The 26393-nt window shown below is 34.3% G+C and overlaps 1 protein-coding gene across 2 annotated transcripts in view; it reads left to right on the top strand.

Annotated features, from left to right (window-relative positions):
* Positions 1-2536: 2536 nt before the first annotated feature.
* The window catches only part of LOC124353919 (fatty acyl-CoA reductase wat-like), a 42619-nt gene continuing 18762 nt past the window's right edge, over positions 2537-26393 (top strand). The window contains exon 1 of one of the 2 annotated variants that reach the window (XM_046803975.1): positions 2537-2666. The gene's annotated coding sequence lies outside the window, so the exon portion shown is untranslated. Of the gene's footprint in view, positions 2667-2700; positions 2780-26393 lie in introns of those variants that run through there. The other variant, XM_046803976.1, reaches the window with a different exon arrangement.

The following is a 26393-nucleotide window of genomic DNA, read 5'->3' as shown; positions in this document are numbered from 1 at the left end:
CACACAGACAGAAGTGTTAAAACACACAGACAGAAGTACGGACAGGCATACAACGACATGATATTAAGAAGAAACTCCGTGTATTTAATAATTGACAAAATTCAATTTTACTATTTGTAGCACCAAATTCCCCTTCACCACGTTTCTAGTCACGTGAACACTGTGTGGTGATCTTGTATGTAATATGGTCTCTGGTTAGACAACCAAACCACCCCATAGGGACTGGCATTATATGTTAGACAAATCTATAACATGTGTACCGTACAGTCAACCAAACTTTGGTGGACTTCGCGTTTTTCCCTAAATGATAATATAAATGTTTAGAAAGAACAAACTTAATTGAAAATACGCAGTGAAGGTACATAATTCATTTTCTATTTTACGACTTCGATATTGTAATGGGCAATAAAATGTAACGCTTGTTAATGGTGTAATATGGTCTCTGGTTAGACAACCAAACCACCCCATAGGGACTAGCATTATATGTTAGACAAATCTATAACATGTGTACCGTACAGTCAACCAAACTTTGGTGGACTTCGCGTTTTTCCCTAAATGATAATATAAATGTTTAGAAAGAACAAACTTAATTGAAAATACGCAGTGAAGGTACATAATTCATTTTCTATTTTACAACTTCGATATTTTAATGGGCAATTAAATGTAACGCTTGTTAATGGTGTAATATGGTCTCTGGTTAGACAACCAAACCACCCCATAGGGACTAGCATTATATGTTAGACAAATCTATAACATGTGTACCGTACAGTCAACCAAACTTTGGTGGACTTCGCGTTTTTCCCTAAATGATAATATAAATGTTTAGAAAGAACAAACTTAATTGAAAATACGCAGTGAAGGTACATAATTCATTTTCTATTTTACGACTTCGATATTGTAATGGGCAATAAAATGTAACGCTTGTTAATGGTGTACCAATGAGAGGTAGAAATTTATTAGAGGATTCAAGCTAGATTAATGCGGTCACACTTGTGCAGTCACACCCAAGCCCGCCCGTAACGGTCAAATGTGGGCCGATCCTTTGCTAGGGTGTAAAATAATTTTTGAGTAAAATCATTATATGAATCCCATACTCTCTTCCCCCATCCGGATTTCACCATTGCGCGAACGTATCGAAAAAGGTTAATATTGAAGGTGAACAAAATTAGTTTAACACTACCGTACCTTAAAACCACACACGCACCAAAAAATGCACTAAACATTTGACACAAATAATTCTTTCTGAATTCACTGGGATATCTGTAAATTGGCGAAATCGGTTTTGTTTGTGTTATTATTGGGTTAATCTGTCAGATGCCCTAAGTCCCTAAGTGATATTCCCTTAAGACAGGGAAAATAGAGGGAAATCATTTCAGAACCTCACGACGAATAAAGGTATTTAAAGTAATCATTTTTAGTAATTTTGTAACAAGGCCTAAAAACAAAGGGCTGAATTAAAGGATATGATTTTTATAGTATGTATATGATTGGTATGATTAGTATATACTAATCATTTCGCAAGTTATTCCCGAATATGATGAGCAGTTGATATTTTTAAAACGAAAATAACTTAATCAAATGACGTGTTGTTATTTAAAATTAACTTGAAGAATTATACTTTTCAATATAAACAGTATGTTAATCGCTTCAATCATATTTCAGATTCTCAGTGGAAACATAAAAACTTACTTTCACCCTTGTTCTGTGAGCCTTATTTCAAAATGGCTTGCATTATAAAGCTATTCCTCGTGGATTGATCGTACTCTTTCTATTTTGATCTTCAGGGAAGTTACGTAAAAGACTGCAATAAAACATATTTATATATATAATTTACAAAATTAACCCCATGTAAATTTACTTTGGATGTTGATAAGATTTTTTCGCTTCAATAGTTATAGGCCTACCTACCACAAAATGAAACAAATTGGAAACTTATTAGTCCTTACAATATCTTTTTAAATTAAACGTTCTTGGAAAAGTGAAGATACAATTTTTCTTGCCATTGTTTCAAATTAGAAAAAAAACGGATGATGCAGAGCTGGAACAATTGCTCCGAAATTGCTCCACAACTATTCCAGTTAAACGGTGCAACAAAAGTTCTCGGAAAAGTGAAGATGGACTTTGTACTGATAAAAACGGAGAGGGACTTCTTGTCATTGTTTCAAATTTGAAACAAAATCGGATGACGCACAGCTGGCACACTTATTGCATCGAATTGCTGCACCTGTTATTGAGGTGTAACATAACAGGTAAATCACTAAAATCATTGAGCACCTTTGGGTTGCAAGATGGATATGTTATTTTATAAAGTAAACACAAAAGTTCCTGCACTGAACTCTGGCAAAAAGTAATGGGCCTTGATTTGCCTACGGAGCCCAAAACAAGGCGAACCGCATCGACTGAAATGAACCGCGAACCAAACCTAACCGTAACAGATCCTTATGGGAATTCCGCGGTCCTGTGGCGACCCCAAGGTTAATCGGAGGATGTGCCGTGGAGGTGGTCATGTTTAGGTAAGCTCCTAGCCATATCTGCCAGGCAGTAGTGTGGGTAGGGTGAGAGGGGGAGAAGAGAGAGATAGCGAACAGTTCAGTGTAGTCCGCGCACACGAGTGCTTACAACACCTGCACACTTAGGCTAGCACTGTCTTGTCGCCCGTATACGAGGTAAGGATGGCATATCAGTCTCATATTATCCTTAGTTACATTCTACCCTCACATACGAGTGCTTACAACACCTGCACACTTAGGCTAGCACTGTCTTGTCGCCCATATACGAGTTAAGGATAGTATATCAGTCTCATATTATCCTTAGTTACATTCTACCTCTCACACAGTTTAGTGTTGTCATTGTCTAAAGAACAGTCTTTTGGTATCAATAGGAATGCCTGTTTGGACTCTCTATTCAGAAAAGTTGTTTTAGTAAAAATATCTGTACATAATTGTAGTATGCGGAAGTGCATTACCATACGAACGTTTGTGAAGATATTTGTTTTCTAGGTATAATTTGCAAGTCCAACATATGTTTTTTGTTTATCAGAATGTTACATCTTTTACCTGAAAACATGTTTTACCTGTAGGCAATAACAGAAATCGTGAAAAAGAAATATAAAAAAACTATTTAAGCACTTTATAGCCAGAAGTTTGGTAAAAACTGCGCAAACTGCATATCTCTTTAAGTTTACTTCAAAGATTATGAAAGCCAAGTTTTATTTTTCGAGGGGATTGCAGTCCAAACAACGGTAGACTTGATATTTTGATTTCATTGATTTCTAATTGCATGTAAGTATTTTAAAAAAGTAATGAATGTGTTATTTGACCAAGTTACGTTAGGACTAAAAGAAGCATTCTCTCACACTTAGCGATGTTTACAGGTGCACATTGATGAGACAATGAGAACACCTCTTCACCTAGATTACACTATGTTTTGTGGTCTAGGTGTCTCTCTGATGTCGAAACAATGTAAAGAGTTCATTTTGAGCTTCATCATCAGTGACTTTTTTTATCTCTTCAGACTAACATGACTCCAGATTCCAGGAGTCAGGTCTGTAAGTGTCAGATTCCAGGCGCTACTCTAAGAGGATGGTAAACGGGAGCTAAACTCTACATTCACATTGTACTTGCCAACCATATGTACGTCAAAATATTGACATTGATCTAGCAGTTTTAGTAACGAGCACGTTTGGAGTAAATGTTTAAAATTAGATATTACAGAACCCGTTATAGTGTGAAACCCTCAGAATACCATGTGTAGTGTGAACTGGAAGGGAAAGATGTCATATTATTGTATTATTTATTTCTTATTAACGAATATCATTTTCCCACAGAACCTGAATTACTACTAAAATGATCCTTTGATTCTCGTTTTACAAACCAGTGACGTAGTCATGAATTCGGGGGGGCCTTCCCAAAGCATTTGACAAAACATTAAAATCCTTTTGTAAGTCACGGTTTGTTTAATAATTGTAATAACAAATAATATTGCATATTTTTGATTGTCAGTTTAAAATATTCCAATAAAAAGATAAATTTTGATTTAGAGACTATTTGAAACATACTTTCTCCTAACAACCCTATCCTCTCCCATCACAAATCGAGAAGCTGTAAATGCGATCGGTTAAGAGGTGAGTGCTCCCTCGGAACCAGACATGACACTTGTACAGTAGTCAGTATAAGTTTAGTCATCATGAAACTTGTAGTCAGTATTACTGTAGTCGTGATGCAGACTCTTTTGGCCTTATTTAGACCTTCTTGTCGTTATAAACGCAATACTATACATACCAAAAGAAATATATACATAACATTGGGGTTTAATTTTTATAATAAGACACCAATTTTAATCTAGTGGTTTTCATTGCCTGCTTGGTTAGTGTAATATTGATGCTTAAGAATTTTTATTATCGTTGTTACATAGATATTTCTAGTGAAAAATTACGTTAGATACTAGATAGATACTTGCAATTGGGTAGTGTTATAATATTTCTTAGAAATATTTTTTTTATTAGTTTTTAAGATATTACTAATCCCTGAAGACAGGGCAACATTAGAAAAACTATGACTGTATGAGACGTTATACAAACGAAATATACTGATCATTATGCGTGGTGTATTTGCAATAACAGTCACATTGTAATACTATTAGCAATTTTAAGGTTAATGCGTGATATAATGTTAGCCTTTGCATTTTGGTTTAATTAAAGTGATTCTGATAGATCTATATTTATTTAAAGTGTCAGGAATACAAGTTGTGTGGATCAATTCGTCCAGTAAATTTGAAGAAAAGACTTCTTTTGAGACAATATTTAACATTTTGTGAATCTACGTAAACAGTGAAATTTAAACGATTTTGGGTTTGGAATTGAATTAATTAAGAATTTTAACTGTTCAAAAGATAATGACATGCATAATATAATTTTGGTAATACAATTTATCAAAAGCTGGTTCCTTACATAAACCAAGTTAGTGTGACAGGATATTTCTTGCTCTCTTCCACAGGTTCGCCTTGGTGACAAAACCTGTCAAGTAGTGCATCGACCCTAGGCGGCGGAATGCAACTTTATCACACGTTTGACCTCGCAAACTTTATCAAACTAGGGACAATTATAGGTCAAAGTCTTACAGGACTTTGTCGTCTTGTAGCAAACAGTGAGGTAGATAGTTTGTGTCTCAGCTCACCAGAGTTTTGGATTGCAGGACTTGACATTGTGTTCGAATGTTAATGCACTTTGGATTGCGGGACTTGAGCAGGTGTTCGAAAGTTAACGCACTTTGGATTGTGAGACTTGACCAGGTGTTTAGAAAGTGAATGCAGTTTGGATTGCGGGACTTGATCAGGTGTTCCAACGTTAATGCACTTTGGATTGTGAGACTTGACCAGATGTTAGAAAGTGAATGAAGCTTGGATTGCGGGACTTGAGCAGGTGTTCGAAAGTTAATGCACTTTGGATTGCGGGACTTGATCAGGTGTTCCAACGTTGACGCACTTTGGGTTGTGAGACTTGACCAGATGTTAGAAAGTGAATGCAGCTCGGATTGCGGGACTTGAGCAGGTGTTCGAAAGTTAATGCACTTTGGATTGTGGACTTGACCAGATGTTAGAAAGTGAATGCAGCCTGGATTGCGGGACTTGAGCAGGTGTTCCAACGTTAATGCACTTTGGATTGTGAGACTTGACCAGATGTTAGAAAGTGAATGCAGCTTGGATTGCCGGACTTGAGCAGGTGTTCCAACGTTAATGCACTTTGGATTGTGGACTTGACCAGAGGTTAGAAAGTGAATGCAGCCTGGATTGCGGGACTTGAGCAGGTGTTCCAACGTTAATGCACTTTGGTGGTGAGACTTGACCAGATGTTAGAAAGTGAATGCAGCTTGGATTGCCGGACTTGAGCAGGTGTTCCAACGTTAATGCACTTTGGATTGTGAGACTTGACCAGATGTTAGAAAGTGAATGCAGCCTGGATTGCGGGACTTGAGCAGGTGTTCCAACGTTAATGCACTTTGGATTGTGAGACTTGACCAGATGTTAGAAAGTGAATGCAGCTTGGATTGCCGGACTTGAGCAGGTGTTCCAACGTTAATGCACTTTGGATTGTGGACTTGACCAGAGGTTAGAAAGTGAATGCAGCCTGGATTGCGGGACTTGAGCAGGTGTTCCAACGTTAATGCACTTTGGTGGTGAGACTTGACCAGATGTTAGAAAGTGAATGCAGCTTGGATTGCCGGACTTGAGCAGGTGTTCCAACGTTAATGCACTTTGGATTGTGAGACTTGACCAGATGTTAGAAAGTGAATGCAGCTTGGATTGCGGGACTTGAGCTGGTGTTCCAACGTTAATGCACTTTGGATTGTGAGACTTGACCAGATGTTAGAAAGTGAATGCAGCTTATGTCTCAATAAACTATTGTACAGTGATTAATACTGTAGTTCCTTTTTATCAATTATTGTTCAAAATTCATGGTTAATAGTCCCGAAACTGTGTAAATAACTAAAAAATATGGTCCAGTGGTAAATAAAATGTTTTGGAACTTATTTCTCTTTTTTGTCTAAATATGCAAGATTTATTAGCGATTTTACATTCAGCGTTTTCTCCATTTGAAAACACATATACATGAACATTGAAATGGCGGTATTTGCCATAGTTATTTAGCGTAGGTTTGTACTGCAAAAATGAGGTAAAGACATTACTTACTTGAATATCATCCAAGTTTTCGAGTTGAAACCTCGTTCAACTAAACAATTAAAATAACACAATTAAAATCATTAGATGTCCGGCCTTAGTGTGAAGGGCCATATTCTGCTACAGCTCTTCAGTTTTCGAGATACGAGATTCTGTATTACAAAGGCGAGAAGTGTCGACTTGTACTGCAACCATTGAACATTGAATAGTTATTTGTACAATATAACGACAAGTTTGGAGATAGCCGTAGACAAAATTACTTTTTATCATACAATTACGTAAATTATATGCACAGTTGTATGTATTATCGATACAGTAGGTGATTATTCCATGTTTATATACATGATATAATTTCCCCTAATGTCCTGTAGGTTGTTTTGTAACAATCGATGACATACTTAAAATTGTTCTTTGTTACAACCACAATATTTTCTGAACTAGCAGTCCCTGACGTCGGTCGACCAGTCGACTACCTCTACTCGCACTACTTGTTTATACCTAGTTTCTTCGCTTAATTACTCAACATTCATCGTAGCGTATCTGAAACTGTCTTTCGTGTCCTTAATGAGTGCGATATATGGCGTTTTAAAATATGTAAATAATATTTCAGTGTCCGTTGCGTGTTGTGCATTGTCGTGATAAACTTGCTGGCGAGGTTTGTTACTGTTGGAGTTACTTAGTTTACTACACTATATTTAATATTACTCTTTTATCATGGGAAATTAACTAATATTGTACTTATTGATTTTGCTTACATACTTTGCCATATTATGCAAACTAGTATCTAATTAAAAAAGTACTTCTGTTATATTAAAAAAAGTATACGTTGCAAAACTAAGTTGTACGTTTGACTATCCGACCTTGTTAATCGGACAGGTTAAAATTATAATAACCAACAAATAAATAAAATTTTCGTCGTAGCTATTAAATCATTTGTCAGTGCAATAAATATGAAATTACGTGATATTTTAGTATAAATAAAATGTTTTAGAAATAGAATTTAAAAAAATGATATCAAGTAGATGTAATCAAACATCAATTTACATGAATCAAACGTTATCATACCTTGAATTTATGTAATTTGAAAGGTAAATGTATAACAATGTTATAGACAGTTACATTTTTCCAAATATCAAGTTGTATGTTCAAAACACCAGGAAGCTAAAAATACGGTTACGTCTATTTCAAGTTTCTTTTTATATTTTAGGAGACATAAACAAAATTTGACTTTCGCGTTTCACTTCTTTATCATTATAACATTCTTATACTTTTTTTACATTTCTATCTAAATTTTAGGAATTCTAACAATTTAGTACTTTTGAAGAAAAATTTAGCCCCTAATCAAGAAACAAGTCTATTTACAAGTTGAAATATTTGGATATTTCATATGTAAGATAATACTTTCCTAAGTCAAAATTCAGTACTTGCAAAATTTCCAAATTTCTGCACTGACTGACAAACCCGCACAAAGAGGTTGAATATTTTAACGCGAGCTTTACTGTGGACAGCTAATGAATCCTATCATTTGTAAATGTTAGCCTAACATTTAATTTTATAGGCTAATATTTAAGCTTTCATGTATTATGTATTTATAATATTCATTTCCTAAAATATAATTGTAACGAATTTTCGAATGAGCTCCTTGAAAAGTGTCATTTTTCACATAAGACAAGTTTTCACTGCCTCAATAATCATATACGTAAAGTGTAATTAGTAATGACTCATTGCCAAATACAAAAAAAATTATGAGAATAGTTTTTAATACTTCTTTTATAAAATCAACATAAGTACAAACGATTCTAAGATAGGTAATAATAATCCAGTACTTTCTCAGGAAATGTAGGATCAATTTGAAATTGATACTTGCGTCTTGACAGTATACCCTAATGATAAACGTATATAATATCATTACATTTCCAATAACAGAATGCACATAAATTAACAGTAAACATGAATGAATATTTATGTAAACTCCCACGGATTACATCCCTCATATTAGCACCTTGGGTTTGAGTAGACTTTTCCTCAACAAAGAGAAAGTTTACTCAAGGAAATACCAACGACGCGATTGATATACACCTTCTCTTTCAACATCACAAGAGATATTTGCTATTCTGCGGCGCTCTCGGCCACTTGGCCACTAGTCCAGACAGACGGGTTGCGGGGAGTTGGCGACATGTGTACACAAGCCAGTGGCGTCCTACTGACGGCGCGGCGAGTGTGGCGAACATTATTTCAAAACAAAATAAATTTTAATGTAAGTTAAAACGTCCTCACGTTTAAATTGTTAATACAATTTAATTGGATGTGAGATTTGTTAACGCGGAATTGTTAAAAAAATTACCAAGACTTAGCTTATATATACGCTCAAAATGAGTTTTGTGAATGTTTTCATAACCAATCGCGAGAACTCGTGGAAAACCCCTCACTTGAACTCAACTCTTCGTAAATATCGTAAATATACCGGAGCCATATATACAGTGTTCCAAATTTTTTACACACTAGGGATCTTGAAACCTATAAGAGATACAGATAGTTGCGTCAAACATTTAATTAGGTTGCTAAATTAGTTGTATATGATTTTTTATTATTGATAAGATTATGAAATGTGATACAATTTGAAACTAACGTGCTATTATGCTAATCATTCACAAAAACTGTAGGTAACAGTTATTTTTAGATTTTGTTATATAATTTCTGTTTCACTAAACAACTAATTTTTACACATGTACAGAGAAAATAATATCAGTCAGAAGTACCTACCATCCTAATAATTTATAAAAAATTCTCTCCAAACAACCTTACAAAAACGGGTTTATATGAATAATTTAATGAAACCTATAAGGAAAGTATATCATACATGGTATTCTTGAAACCAGTAAAGAATTAATTTCTTTAAATTAAGTACAACATTGGTCGTTGCCTTAAAAAAGGTAACTTGAATCCTACACCACCTGATTCTTCATATATTAAAAAATATATTATATACAAATATAAAAATTGTCATTATAATATTTAAGAAACTAGAAAAAATTTCATGCAAAAACCTCCCATTTAGATACAGATAAGAGACCTGTGACAGTGAAAAAGTTGACCAAAACAGTTTTTTGAGCGCAGCGCGTGAACAACGCAACCAATTATTAACTTAACCAAATTGATTTGTTGGTTTTGTTATGATGCACAATTAATCTGTGATTGTCTAGCCGGTTTTTCATTGTCTTATGTTTTGTTGTTCTGAAGTAATTTATTTCACTATACTAAACTATTTATTTCACTGAAGTTTATTTATTTTATTAAACCTCCTGTATGATAAATAGGATTGCTACCATGATTAATATGGAATCTATTTAGAATCTAAGAAAAACGACTGAACAATCCTACGTATAAAAATTTCAAAATCTTAAAACCAGGACTGATTCAAAGTGAATTCCTTGTGGTAGTCCAATTACACTTAGAACAATTAAAAGGTTCAATCAGAATGTGTTCAAAGAAAATATTATTGGTCCCAAGAGTACCAAGAGATATTCCCAATGACTAAACGTCTAAGATTTACTTTTCTCTAAGGAGGAAACACTAGCACGTATTTACGGCCGCTCGCCAGCCCTATTCATTATCAGAGTTCCGCATTCTCCCTGTCTAATGCCCTGCAGAAGTCAACCAAACATCAGTATGTCTAGACTTGCACAATCGGAGCAAGTGCGGCCTAATCACCTCTGCTCCACTGAGAGCGAAACTAGACCGAGTGGTTATTCTAAGCAGACGAATTCATGACCATAAATTACCAGGGAAAGTTCACAGCAGCGTGATGGTGAAGGCGCTCTTTGACATTTCGCGTCCGTTATGTCCACAGGCGATTTACTACATGTATTGCAGTACATGGAAGTGAGGAAGGGTGTGAAAAGATCATTAGCATCAGTTACTTTCACTTAATTACGCTCTCACTATTCGGTGGTCTGGTTAGCAGTAATTACACACTAATGTATAGCTGTTTTATTTCATTTGATTTTTGCACTGTCGTTACTATTTGACAATGTGTCATCGTTTTTATAAAAAAATATTTTATATTTTTAACATAATGTTTGTTTCTACCGAAATGATACATTCTTTCAAAACAATTTATCTAGTATAGAATTATTTACACGATATTACTTCAAGAATCCGTACTCAAATAAGCCATGCGATGATTCATAGTCAGGAATCTCTGTTTTACTTCAGTGTGTATGAAGTAATATTATATATTGTTAATTTAATCGTTCCTGTATACAAAACAACGCCATAATTATCGTCATGTATTATTATTATGTCCCTTGTCGTGATAACACAAAGGGCGGAAAAAAAACATGGAAGTTGCTAGACCTATGATCAATCGCAAAATCACCAATAATGTTAAAGCTGATCTTAAATATCTGTTGGCGTCGAATATAAACCCCAAATCAAATATGTTGTTGCCTTTTACTCTGTGCAAGGTATATTTGATTTTCGCTGAGAATATTCATTAGCGTTAAAAGAGCCTGAGAATAGTTTGTGATTCATGACTTGATGAGTCGACTGTTTTACGTATGTACGTAGGTTAGTATGGTACATAACAGTGTGTTTATTGAGGTTTGAATCATATACCTTAGTAGAGTTTTTACTATGGGTTTAATCAAATAAATTGAAATTATAATTATTTAAATATTTTTGTCCAACGAAAATTTAAAAAATATACATGCCCAAATAGATTATTATAGATCTAAATGTTTTGACCATCTCCTTACTGATGAAAATATGGATATCAGCCAAAAGTAGTTTAAACAATAATGGTTTAAAAAGTTTTTTCACACCACCTTTTAAAAATGTAGAATTCTTTGTCCAGGAAAGAAGGACATTTTCGACTTTTATGATTATTTTTTGTAAAAACTTAAAAATAGGCCTTTCCACAATTTTGGAATGTTGTGTAAATTTTATTATTCTGCACACGGAGCATCTACATTACTATTTACCAGACTACTAAGTATAATATTCGAGGCTTAAACAAGGGTTAAAATATGAGTCAGAAATATAATTTAACTGCAAGATATATATAATAATATGCAAATTTAATTCAAATCATACCTTACTGCCGCTGTTTCTGAGTGGACGCGGAACGCTTGAAGGGGAGCCTAGTTTTCGTCCGATTTTACAGCGTAAATCGATTGCTAAAATTGCAGGCCTCAGTCACTTATTATAGAACATATGTCGGACTGGTATTTTGTAAAAGCGCCGCTGTAATCAAAGCCTATACACTGACATTATAATACGATGAAGAGCAGAAACGCTGTTTTCCTCTCACTGGAAATAATATTTCAAGTTGTCATTAAATGGAAGGAACGAAAATTAATGGCGCATCACATCAATTATTATTCCGGTTTTGATTTGAAAAAAGGTAGGTTGCTAATTCCCAGTGGCAGATCTAGACATTTTTAGAGGGAAGTTATTTATAGCACGGGGGATCTACCATTTGGAGGACAAATTTTTAATTTTTTTGCTAAATGGTGTGATAGTAAGACGATTAGGTTTGAATTTCCATTGAATTTAATTTGTGGATGTGGATTTGAGCTTTAGATTCCTCCACCTGTTTACCACTGCTGGTTCTGGCCAGTTTCATATTATTAAGAGCTATTCAGGTTAGCAGTAGTAGGTTAGTCACTGTATTATCATATCTGATAGCATGTGTTGGAAAGGATTTGGTACCAATACAGCGAAATCAAGAAAGGGTGTAAACAAGGAAATTTCAATGTACAAAATTTCCATTTTAGGCTCAACTATACTTATTTTAGATACCCTAGTATAACTAAGTAATCTTTATCTCGCCTCTGAATTTCAACTGTGTTAATTGACACGTGAAAGTTCAAAGAGTTAACGATCTTTAATGAACATCATATTCTGTGATCTCTGAGGTCCTTTTATGTTGGTAAACGTTTATGTACTTTTATATTTTTAAACATCTTCAACATTTAAAACAATTTTTGTTCTAAAACAATTGTTTATATATTTGTAAGTTTGAAAATGGTCGTCTTTCGATCTTTTGAAACAGGACAATTTTATCTCTACTACTCAGTGACACAGAGTAAAATTTAAAAGTACTTTAGTATTCTTGGTATTATATAACTTATACACTTGTGTAATATAAACACGATGCTACCTTAATTCCCAGTTAGTCCAAACCTAATCTGGTATAGAAGTAATACTTGCCCATTTCTAGGATAGCATCGTTTGCCAACCTCATTCATTGAAGGTTCTCAAGACGACAACTTATTTGCTCCAATATTTCACATAGCTAATTAAAAACTATAAAATATTAATTTAATAGTTTTAAAAATAGTTAAAACGTTCTGTACTTGTTAGATAGGTTGTAGGGCTTTGCGATAATGAGAATATTGGAAAAATTTTATGGAATCGTAAAAAAATCTCAAAACGCCCCAATTTGTATTCGGTATGATATTTCATGATAAATACCCGTATTCATCCAGTGACTATTTCATAGTCATATTTTCTCCACCTGCTCCGTACTGCAATGATTGTGAACATCCTGTCCAGTAACATCTAAAATGTATAAATGTTGGATGGGATGGTGTGAGCGTCGTTTAAAATCAAGTTGGCCTATTTGTGTAACGAGAGTAGTCATGGTGAAATCTGAGTTTGGTGTAACATTGTTACAGGAGGAGCGATTAAATCTTGGTTAGGTTTTTTTTAAATTTCACAGCCTCCAGTTTTAATATAGCTTCCCTGAATACATGAGAAATAGAACAGAGTTATCGATCACTATGTAGTTAATATCGTTATTTAGGGCACTCTTATAACCATGTGCACTGTTAAAAGGCTTGAGGATAAATAAGAGCAAAATTGATTTTTAAACTGGTAAAAAAGTTGTGGCTTCCATTCTCTGGGACCATTATCAGTGCTCGGTCGTTAGATTTCAAAACCAAAACAGTATTGCAGAATCAAATTTGTTGCATTATATTTCTAATGTGGTTTATAAAAATTTGAACTGCCAATATCAGACTATATATTTACGTATTCGCTCCAAACACACTAAAGATTCTGATATTCGTTATGTATTAATTGGTTTCTCTTCCTGTCACCTTGTTTGTCGCCCACAACACCTCAGGCGGAAGTAGTCCAAGCGCTATCGTTGTCGTCAACATCACTTATCACCACTTTGAACGAAGTATGGCGGATATAAAACACTTCTTTGAAACACTTCTTCTGAAGTCTACTTCAGAACCCTACATCATAAAAATTAAAGTAATCATTTATATGATGTAGAAATGAAAACTTATGTAGACATTACAAAACTCTGTATCATTCCAAAAAGCTATATGACACGTATTAAAAAAAAAAAAAAAAAAAAAAAAAAAAAAAAAAAAAAAAAAAAAAAAAAAAAATAGACACTCATACGAGAATTAAACTTGGGTGATCCAAAATGACGATTACTTGAAGTAACTTTGCTTCATTGCTCATCCTAATAGTTGTAATTTAATATTTTGAGAAATTTTCGTTGGCTTAGCATAAATAAATGTTTATATACATTTAATATTATAGGGAGGATAAGGTTGAACTGCAACAATCTTCATTGAAGTAAAATATAATGTTTCGTTTCTCCATGTTCATTTTTTTTTTATCAAGACGTGAAATCTGATCTATGTTTAGGCTTTCCCTCCAACACACCTAAGCTAATTAATGAAGAGGCATAGTCACTGGAAGCGTGGTCCTTGAAGCAATGTTCTTGGAGGATGGATGCTTTCAGATTAGACTCTCGTAGAATCGACCTTTTTGTGTTCCCTATTGCCGAGGCATTCCTGGATGTTTTGGATGAGACTAGTGGAGTGATGTCAAGTAATTTCCGTGGTTCACATTCCATATACTACTAGAATATGCCGTATTCTCATAGTGGTAATTACAAAAGTTGTGTTTGGTTATAGCAAAGTTTTACATATTTCCTGTTCAAAACAACTATTACTCTGAGTTTGAACGATTCTTTTCAGTTCTGAAATTGTATCCAAATTCTCTCAAATGTAGTAATAACCCAGACTAGAAACGTACACCAAATTAACATCCTACAACTTTCTTAGGAATTGTTATTGCCTTGCCCGAGGTGTTATTCTCATGTTTACCCTTCCCCGCCTGTTATTGTCGCGCGAACAGTCTCGGTAAACACCGAGAGCAGGGCGGTCTCCAGTTCTGGTTCCAGTTCCAAGTCCAGCGACAGCTAGATAGACGATGCATCCCTCTTTACATCACACACCTGACGGTCCCTTAAAATACGTGAGTTACACCACATAGTCATTCTATTTGTTAGAATTGTTATAATTTGATGGTTGGGTTATGTAAGAGATAGTTACATCTCTTCTCGTAATTCCGCTAAAACAAGTTCAAATTGATCTTAGAAATATCTTGACTTAGTTCATTGGCCAGTTTGGTACGCCATTTTATTTCTGTATGGTAGCCACTCAGACTTAAAACGAATTAAAAACTTCGTTATTTGTAAACCTAGAAATGTTCTGTGTTGCTTATAACATAAAACTCCGTTGTTATAAAGAATTGTCTTTGTATATTAAACAGTTTTCTAGATATAAGGTACATGTAAATCCAATGAGGATAAATTAATAGTGTAATATTTCAGTTGTCACGAAATCTACCTACTTCCGACCTAGCTGTGAGATCTAGGTATAATAATATCGAAATAACCATTTATTAAATCCTTTTATCAAATTTTGCTCTAGTCCTAAATACTTTTCTCCAACAATACAATACCGTTAATTGAAATATTTCAATTGTACTCGTTGAAAGGTTTCGAACCACTGAGAATAATTCAATAATAAGTATTAGAATAATTTCGAATTGTAAAAAGGTCACCATAGTTCAAATTTTCTGAATTGCCTCAACTAATAACCCAATTAGTATTAGTTTTCTTGAACAGAAACAATCAAATTTGTCAAGGCGTTACAACAGTTTATTCGAAGGTGAGAAATAAAAATCTGGAATGGGAATTAAATTACGCCTTTAAAGATTTGCAGCTTCTAAAACCCTATTTTTCTCAAAAACATAATACACCAACTTCAAAGAAAACGTAATTATTATTGAGACTACAAAATATGAAAAAGTTCTATAAAAATAGAGACTTTTAAATTAAAAAAAAAAACGAATTATCTCTTAAGTTCGAATTGCTAGGACTTAACTATCAAATAACCTTATTATAACATTGAACTCAATTTGGAACAAAAAAGCTCAATTGATTACTTCACAAAAAAAGAGAGAAAGTTTGTTGCTGATGCTTCTTTTTTGTTAGTGTTTGTAATATTTTAGAGGATAGAGGATGATGAGACTTTTCACGACGTTGCCTAAAAGACACAACGATAGGAGAAAACAGGAGCACTAAACAGATAGGGGAGAAGGGAACATAAGGTAATTAGAATGTTCTCCTGACTATGCCATTCACAGCAATTAAAGTTCATAAAACCTGTGACAAAATCATGACAACAGGTACAGACAGCAGGCGACAATGGAGATATGCGGAAGTTAAGACACCTGGTTGCTTTGGTCAGAGCGTAACATTTTCCACGGTTCACCTTTCGTGTCAGTCATCTTCTCGTGATGCACTCAAGAATCTCACGCCAGGTTGTCACTTTCCCCCTTCCCTCATATTTTGAAAAGTTTCCAACCAACTCCTCTTCTAACGAGTCTACAAAAGGCCACGATTTCTACAGTATACAGTAGTGTATACATGATTTTCGTTGACTTTTTAGTCTCATCGACTGTGGATTCGTGTACAACAACTAACTTCTCATAGGAAAACCCATATATGTGTTATTTTCAGCTCGATTTCACAACGCCTATGTTGAACTCTATGTCGCACGAACTTTTAAATTTGTCCTGTAATTCTTGAAATTACGGGTTCGTGCTAGACATGGATGTTTTAAATCTCCGAGCTTTAATTTTAAGATATTGCTATTGAAAGAAAGTTACTGGCTGAGCATTAGAGAAGCCCATCATTCACGGGGCTGGAAAATTTCATTTCTGTCTGTCAGAATCGGAATTGTGCATTAAGCTTCATTTCTATATCAGCAACACTGAGTTATAGACTATGGTGTATGTCATTCCATGAAATTTGTCTGAGGGCTAGTGAGTATTTTTACATTGGTATTATGGGTAACCATAATAGAATCGAAAAATGACTTTGAAACAGAATAAATTAATTTATAAAGAAAATCAGATGACTTACTGAGATTTTAACGTGTTACATATTTACTTATGTTTAAACAATATTAACGAACAAAAATGTGGATGTTCATGTGGCAAGATATCTCGAGAATGATTTAACCTGTAGATTTGGAATTTTGGATGACAATAATGGGTTTTAAGATAATGCGTGTCAAAACATGGAATTTCACTGAGCATCGTTAGAGCCTAAATCAATTTCTCTTTTGTTTGAGACAGGATTTAAAAGTTTGCCGTATGGTCGTCTATCGTTTTATCTATCAGAAATGAAATGAGCTATAGAATTAGCTAAATATAGCTTTGAAGTTCAGCATGGAAACTCATTGAAGCCTGTTACACGATACGTGGTGTTGCGTACTCCTTTATTTTAATGATGTTTTTATTTTACTTTATTTTATAATTATTCTGCTCTTATTACATTTTTAGAGCTATTGAGCTGGATATTAAGAATGAGATAGAACACTAATTTATTTTAAAATGTACAAATACATATTACGAAACCTACAGAATTTTAAGAATTTTAAAACAATGTTTTACGAATAATATACATATGCGTCTATAGAGACGACAATTGTGCTTGAATTCTACCGATATCATTCATACCTTATTGGAAGTCATGCTGTTCACCTATAGTTTTAGAAAACTGTATCTAATAAATACAAGCAATGTAAATTCCAATTGCATTCTTGGAACTAAATAAGTTTAATTTTAAACTCTGATGAATATTGCAGCTATCTACGAATAAAATAAGTATTAAAGGCTTGACACCAAACTTCCTTCAATCAAACGTGTACAGGAAGTGTGAAACTGGTTCTTGACACAAAATATCGAGAAGAAAAACTGGAAGGGAAGAGGGCGTCCTCAGATGCAAGGTCTAAAACCGGTATTCTTGTTCCGTTGACACATCACAAGATCGTGACTTACGAAATTCGATTGTGGCTGTTGTACTACGAAAAAATATATATTAACTAATACAATCGAACAATTGAATATTTACTGTACAAGTTATTTGAAATATAAATGTAATAAGCACCAAGAGGATGTTTTAGATATTATTCGTAAGTACAAAACTGCTCGTAATTAAGAGTAAAGAGTATGTGTTGACAAACGTGCTGGTTCATTCCAATGGGTCCCATTATAAATGCGACTGAAATTAGAATAAATCGATACATTCTCCCGTTTGCACAACTTTCCCCTGTAAACGAAGACCAATACGAGTGTTGTAATACGAGATTCGTTTCTACTGAGAAAACGTATTACGTTAAAAAGACGTTTAAATCACGTTTAAATTTTAGTCATGTTTTAAATTTAATTTTAAATGAATATTTTAAATGGATAATTTTGTTTGGTATTGTTCTCACTCCGTAGCCTATCTGTTGAATGTCATCGTACTGCTTGTTTGTACATATTTCATGTCAAAATAACAGTTTCATTTGTTTTGCCCTGAGCATCAGCGCTTTATTTTCTTTATTTTAATATTAAAATGTATTCAAGTTAAAATATTTTATTTCACGCAGTACCTATAATATTAATAAGTAATCAAACATAGAGTTAACAAAGAATTGGACCTACACAATGAGAGAATGGTATCGAATTTTAAGTTATTAAATTATGTTTTAATTGACACACCTCCCATTGACAGTGGCACCCAAGTAACAAAAATGTAAAAAACAAAGTGCTCATAAAGCAAGCAATATTGTAACAAATTAGACCTTTAAACAGACTAAGTTTGACTAATCAGCCGCGTACAATCACAGTCACATGGTTCCGCAAGAACTAAAACTTCTTATTGAAAATCCAAACTGAAAGAATTTGCTGTTTCATACATACATTCAGAGTTGGGTACTAACAAACGGTTCTCTCTTAAAATAAAGAAAATTCTGAATTCTTAGTCCTATATTTTCTGTTGTTACACAGTAACCGCCCAGAAATGTATTGAAAAACAACTCTACCACACTTTGCCTAGCTGAAAGAGCGGAAGGAAAATATACTCACATCGCATGTCCAACAAACCGTGCACGAAACTAATTTCCTCTGCAACCTTAGCCTCTGTTTTAAAATATTGATAATAAAATATGTAAGTATGATAAAACTGTTGGAATGCAGTCTATCTGACGCGAACGAAATTTTTAGTTTCTACTTTTGGTTTCATGCTTCGGTTTAAATTTTTAATTAGAATAATAAAACAAAAGTGAAATAAAAATGGACTTAGGATGAAAGATTGTTAAAATAATCGCGTAACAAATTTGATCACAACAATGAATTGTAATGTATCAGATAACAGCAGATCAGAGAAGGGCTCCTACATTCCTTGATGAAAGAACATTCAATCAGAAGACAATCGTTTTTGAAACGCAAACTTACGAAAAAAATATTTATAAATAAGTTAGTTTATGAAAAGGAGTAAACAGATGATATGGATGTTCCCGAATCAGGAACGGCAGGTACCTGCCGAAGTTCTGCACGCACTCTTCGTGATTCGGAAACGTTTTGGCAGGCTTGAATCTGTGCGTACTGGTTTGGAAGCCTCGACGTATAAAGAAAACGTACACTGCAAGTTTCGAATAAAATATCAAAAAACCTACAGAATAATGCCTATTAATATAATAACCGATGTTGACGATATATTAACTTACAGAATAAAGATGAATGCCTGTAGGGTTAACCTGCCTATAACATGTATCTCGGCCTCTAATTAAGAGTTATATGGCATATTACAGTATATCGAAGCCAAGTGACATAATATAAAATCTAACAGCCACTCGCCTCTATGGGCGCTGCTGTCTCACCTAGTTCTACAGATAACATTCTAAAAACTATTGTTTGGAATGGTTATTACTTCTACGTAATTAAAGATTCCGGCTGTTCGAATTCAAATATGAATTTAACTTCATATTGTACTTTGTAGTGTTTTTCCAACGAACCGTTTCTATATTATGCATATATTCAATAATGTATATAAATGGTAACTAGAAAATTAGAGATATTTAAAGAACTAGAACAATATTACTCTAGTTTTCAGCACGAACTTATTCTTCTTAATTATTCTACTCCTAAATATTGCTTCAGTAAAATGTAGGAAAAGTATAGTGTTTAAGTTATTTCCGGGAGGACGCTCTTTATCTGTATGTGTTCCAATAATAACAAACTGCCGACACCGGTCAGAACGAGTTACAAAACATCGTGACAACTTTCTACACGGAGATGTGGAGAGGATGCATTAATTACGTGAATAGTTGAAAGTACTCATAGTGCGCGTCTGAACTAGAAACTCGTGTCTTCATGGGAGGTGGACGGCGTGATTAACGTACGGAAGGCTACACGGTGGTTTAAGTGTGCTTGCCGCGTTACTCTACAATCAGCTGATCGTGCTGGTCACGTGACTCGGGCTTCCTTGTAGTGTAGTATTTGAACATAGATGTAGCTGCAGGTTCTAGACCCTCACTTATTTGTACAATATATTTGTAAATTACGCTAATCAAAAGGTTTTACACATTTATAAAAATAAAAAGTTTCCAAATCGGTCCTATGCCTCAGCATACAACTCTTGAGAATAATGAATTTACTAAAAACAACCAGAATACCACGAAAACAAAAAACACATTTTATTCCGCCATAAAAATGTCCAAAGTGGGTCTCGGAAAAAACAGAATTCTTAAAAGTGTTTGTTAAATGTATATGTTATTATTGGACCACATTGTTCAATATACTGACTAACAAAAGGATTTCTCATTAGAATGTTATATCCCCAGATCCTTATTTATACTTCCACCTGGTTCTACATTCGTTACAATGCTGAAGTCTATAGACAAATAAGTCTATTGCACTGCGTCGAGTTGGAAAAAAAAACATGTCTTAGCTCCTTTCGTACATTTACTCTAAATCAGTATGAGGAAACTTCCGGACCATCCTGAAATATTTGCCATTATGTTTTTATTTGGTATTTCAAATAGTTTGGTCATTATTTCGTAATCACATAATAAATTCCGTAAATTCCTAATTTAATGTGATTACGCAAGTTATTTCATTCACTTCGTTCTGGCCAAAATAATTAAAATAATTTTTAGAAATATTCAGTCCAAAATTTCCTTTTTCTATACAAACTACTCTCATTCCAAAGAGTTGGTGCAGTTGGTACAAGGAGTTGGTGCAGTTGGTACAAGGAGTTGGTCAGTGTTTGTTAAGCGAGAAACAGTTTAGGTTAGGTTGTTGGGGGGTATAATTAACAATGGAGTGTCCTAACCTCAACCGCAAGGTCGGGCTTATTTGATGAGCTGTTAGAATAGTTTAAATCAGGTGACTGTTAATTGTTTTCGTTTCTTCCCAATGCCATTACAATCTTCACTGCGTCATCGTTGCTGCTTCATCTAATGAGCACTATATAATGACAGGTTGTCGACCACAATCCGTGCTTGTGTTAAAATAGTCACAGAGATGCTTGAAATCTCGGGTTAATTTCTCTTTTTTAGCAATTTAAGGAAACTTTGAGTCTAAGAATGTATGTAATCGAACTATCTTTGAAACTGATTGTAAGATAAAAGATTAGGCATAGCGAAAAAGAAAGTCGTGTTAGTGAACTATGTTACGACATTTTAAAGTATTATTTTTTAGAGCAAGACAAACCCCGCAACGTATCATGTAAATACTTCTAGGGCATGATTTGTTTACTGTATTTCCCTTTTTTATAGAAAACTCATTAAGTATGGTTACTTGGAAATCTTTATATTGGATTGCTCTTGTAATCATATTATTATTAAAAATTATTTATAAATCTTCAAAATAAAAAAATCAGAAAATAATAAGGAGTAGTTTTATATGCATCTCATTTTACTGCTCGTGAATTCAATTACGGACTACTTGAGAAGTTTCCAAAAAAATCTGGTCTGAAGGGTTTGTTAAAGTTCATCTGCCACAGCTACCTGATGCCTATCTACAAGAACTTCTTCGAGGGATTAACCCTTTAGTTCTGACCCTTTTTCGTTCCGAGAGTCAGAACCCCAAAGAAAAGAAGCACGCCGTAAACGAGTTCCAACCAAAGCAATGAGGAGTAGGTTTCATTACAAGAATATGACGCAAAGTAGTACTTAAGGAAAAAATGAAAAGCCAGGAGTCTAATTGACATAGGGAACCACGTCAGAATATAATCCAGTTGCAGTCCCAGACATCTGTCGGGATAGACACAGATTTTTACGTCTTATAGACTTATAGAGATATATAGGAATAAGTAGGCCTACGGGTGAGTTGGAATTCAATTAAAAACTTAAGAAATTAAGAAATACTGTAGATAGTGTTTTATTCCTTAGAAAATTATAAATTATACATTTTATTTTAATTTTACTTAGCATAGATCTTTAGTAGTTGTCTTTGTCTCGCTAAGAAGCTCCTCAACAAGGTGGAGTTTGAGGGGCAGCGAAGCGTTGCCCATTCGTGACCGGAGTCTTCACAGACGTTCGCGGTGTTGCATCATTGCCGATCACCGGTGAAAGTTGGGCCTCACTCCTGTCGTGTCTAGAGTGTGCACAATGTTGTGATGTTGGCCCATACACTCCACATACTACAAGCCCGGTGATGTCACTGCTGGCTGTGTCTCTTTTCTCTCCTTATAGTGTCAGGTATTTAGGGCGATCAAACAGTCCGTTCCTAATAATGGTGTTGAAATCGTAATCCGGTAGTACCTTTTTTCCACTGAAGGGAAGAATCCTTCCCCCCACGGCAACTCAGCATTTCCAAAAGCACAAATATCTGTCGTTTGCTTTTGTTGTTTGGAAAGGGAATAAAAACTATAGAGTATAGAATGACCAAAACCAAATCACATTGGTAAAACAAACTACATGTTTGTCACCATTCATTATACAGATGTTTGAATTAAAAACTTCAAATTGACACATGAAACAAATCGATGTCATAATTAAATATTGGAAAAATCAATCGGTGTGAAAAATGCTCAGAGTTCAAATAACCTAGAGGTTTCATTGTAGGTTTAAACTACAGACCGAAAAGTGTTACTTCGAAAAGTTATAAAAAATATGTAATACCTCTTTTGGAAATAAAATTGTCAATGAGGGTTTGTTTTTGTTTTTGGGATTGCAAGAGTTTGTATTTGTATTTGTGTTTACAATGAAATCTGCCAAAAACACTTGTCCTTTTTACGAATTTAAAAAACGAATTTATAAATTCCCTACGTGTCAAAAAGAAATTTTCATTTTTATCAGAAGATCTAGAAATAAACAAAATAAAGATGACCCTAGATTTGTGTTCTTAGAGTTAGTGCTCTCAAAGTTATTACTCCATTTAAAAATTCAACTTTAAGGGAAATTTTCCTTTGAAGGGTACTTTTGAATAGGAACCCAAAACTATTAGTAAGGTATTTTTTCTCTAATTGTTAAATATGTTTGACACATTTTCCGTTGATATAATTCTTGTCGGAATATTACTTAGCCTGAGGCACTGAATTTCTACAACATGTCCTTTGTGTTAAAAAGCCTTAGTGTACGAAATAATTTCTGTAGAACACTGATAACTAAAATCACAACATCGAGACGGTAACTGCAAAAAGTTAAATCAATAAATATGAAATAATAAAATAGCCATTAAAAGTATGTATCATTGTTGTTCTCATAAAAGTAAATTAGTATCCTAATTATTTATATTTGTTTGTTCGTGTTTTCCTCCAACTACACCAATATTATATTATTAATCCATAATAATATCACAGATTATTCCAGTTAATGGAACAGTCCAAACTCCTTTGCGTGAGCCGATTGGTGTGTGAAATGAGTGTCGATGACGTATCTTGTTTGGTTATTAGCTAGTTAATTAATAGGCTAGGAAGATTAATGGCAACAGTTTAAAATTGGTTCCATACCTTAAATAGTGAGTTTATTACTGACCGAGTGATGTCAGATTCCATTAAAGTTAACCATTTTAGTAATTCATTTGTTTGCTTTCTGACCTGTTTGTTACGTAATCGTGGCTGAACTTGTTGGGATTTAATCTTTAAGTTTAACTTAGTTAAGTTTAATCGTTAGTCTTTAACTTGAAGTTCTGTGGTTTTACAATTTGCTTCAGGAAACAAATTGTAAAACCATAAAGCATTCATTGGAATATATATGTAGCGGCTAAGAATAATGTGTAACTGTGATCCAGATTGACATTGTTAGAAACTACTGATCCACTTATTTTCTAACCTCCTCTACGTCTATTATAAGCGGTTCACGTAACATACAGTGCAAGAAGAAATAACATGGCTTTGTGATAAAATTACAAACCTATAATGAAACAAATTTAGACACCACTATGTTTTGAAAATTAAATTTTCAGCCTTATATGATTATAACTAGATATCTGTCCATACAATCCATGAGTTATTTTGGTACATGAATTCACATTGAAGTTGATTATGTAAAATTTATGTGTAGATTGAAATCTTCATCGACCTTTTTCAAAAACATAAAATTGTTTCATCAAACCAAACGTGGTACTTAGTATCAGGAACTTTCCGTAAAGTAAACGTAACTGTGTTGCTCCATATTAAAGCTTTCACAACATTAAAACATTACATTAGACGACGTAAATTGTCCATATTTAAAGTTTTGGCAAATTATTGAACAGCGTGCAGTGAACTAGTTAGTTCCGCCATGAAGGAATCAAATTACAAAAGAGGAAACTTGAAACCTTAGTAGCATTGGCGGCCAGCAAGAACGACCTGAAGGAGGAAGTCAGAGTTGGAGTTACATACCTGGATCTGACTGTTCGAAGGCCTAACACCAGTTTGAGAGCAGTTGCCATTCAAGAAACCTGACGGCTGAAACATTAGAGCTGGGTTTCCGCTAGAGCGAGCTCAAGATAGTCAAGGGTCATTCCATCCATGGCTTAAGATTCGAACAACGTAGTACGTATATATATTCGCTTTGGAAATCAGGTTGATGAACAGGATGACTATAAAATCCAAAGTCCGGTCAGCAACCGGTTGCGTACGCGGTTATAACCTGTGACCACAACAGGCAGTGAGATCCTACAGCCTTGACACAGTCACGCGAACCGGTTTGTTTTTCGTACATTCACCGGTGCGGTAATACTGGTAACAGACGGAATGTCAATCGGAACTTTCTTGAGTAGTTTGCCATCAGGATGACATAATGTATGTCCAGAAAACTGTCATAGTGAAAATGAGCTACTGGGGTCACCATAGTGGGAGCTCCTAACCCATGGTCTTGAAATATACTCCGATCATAAGCCCTTGGATCTTTAAATTTATAAAGTTCTTGTGATATTGTGTGGTGTATTTGTGTAAAATAAATTAGACTAGTTCCTTTTAGGAATACTTTGACACGCAAAAGAAAAATCGTAAAATCGCAATACGATCCTACGTTATCTCATCAATCACTCATCATTATAACAGCTATTCTATCCCGCGCAGTAAGCGATATTGCCAAAATAAATTTATTAATAATAATTTTACGTCTTATAGAAGTGAAACCAGTCATACAACTACGACTACCAATTATATGGCAACTACTGATATTAACAAGACAGATAAGAGCTGTTGGGGTTTAAATGTATTTCATGGGAATAGCCAAAACCATTTCTGTAGTTTTTGCAAACTGTTGATTTAATAGTTTGTAAATACCAGGGATAATAAAGGTATCAAGTCACTATTTGCAAGGCATAAGTTATGAACTTTTCTTTTTATGTTATAATTTCACTTAGCCACTCGTGTCATCGGAATACTGCGCGGTATGTTGGTTAGTGTGCAGATTTAGATCATTCACATAAACGAAGAACAACAGTGGAGCCAGGATGGAACCTTGAAGTATACCCCTTATTTATTGACATAAAAGTTTGATATGAATTTACTCAGAGGAGTTATTACTAGAAAAAATTGAAAACAATGATACAAATAGGACTTAAACCAGTGGAGGGTAATATCTCTGACACCGTGTGATTCCAGTCTATAAAGTAGAAGCCGCTAGTACACCGAGTAAAAATCTTTGCTCAAATACCTGCAGAGAAAACTGTATCGTTCAATGAAGAAAGGGTGTTCACCAGGAAGTAATTTATAGTTTTCGTAGTTGATTGACTTTGAGGTCCGGTTTGTGGTATTGTTTTCTAATAACAAACCGCTTTAATAAGTTCCAATGTACAACTCAAACTATGTTTGCATTTAAGATTTTCAAGACTTCATCTGAGTGGACGTCACTCCCTAATGTGCTGAAAAGCCAAAAGTTGCTTGAAAATGAGGATTGTTTGGTGTAACACAGATAAACTGGTAAACATATAAAGTGGTGTATTATTATCTAAAATAGTTCGACAGCTGGGAGGCCAGTTCCAGACTTAACTGACTCCCTTGTATATATCAGTGCGCAGAATTTTTATTATAATATCAGTCATGCTTCTGCTGGCGCCTGTTACAGGAAGGAAATTTGTTTTCACCTCTTAGTACACGCTCCAGAAAGTCAGAAATACTAGAATTCTTTTGA

The sequence above is a fragment of the Homalodisca vitripennis genome, chromosome 2, assembly GCF_021130785.1.
Source record: "Homalodisca vitripennis isolate AUS2020 chromosome 2, UT_GWSS_2.1, whole genome shotgun sequence".
Classification (NCBI taxonomy): domain Eukaryota; kingdom Metazoa; phylum Arthropoda; class Insecta; order Hemiptera; family Cicadellidae; genus Homalodisca; species Homalodisca vitripennis.
Note: the sequence above shows the minus strand (reverse complement) of the source record. Positions and strands in the feature narration are given on the sequence as shown.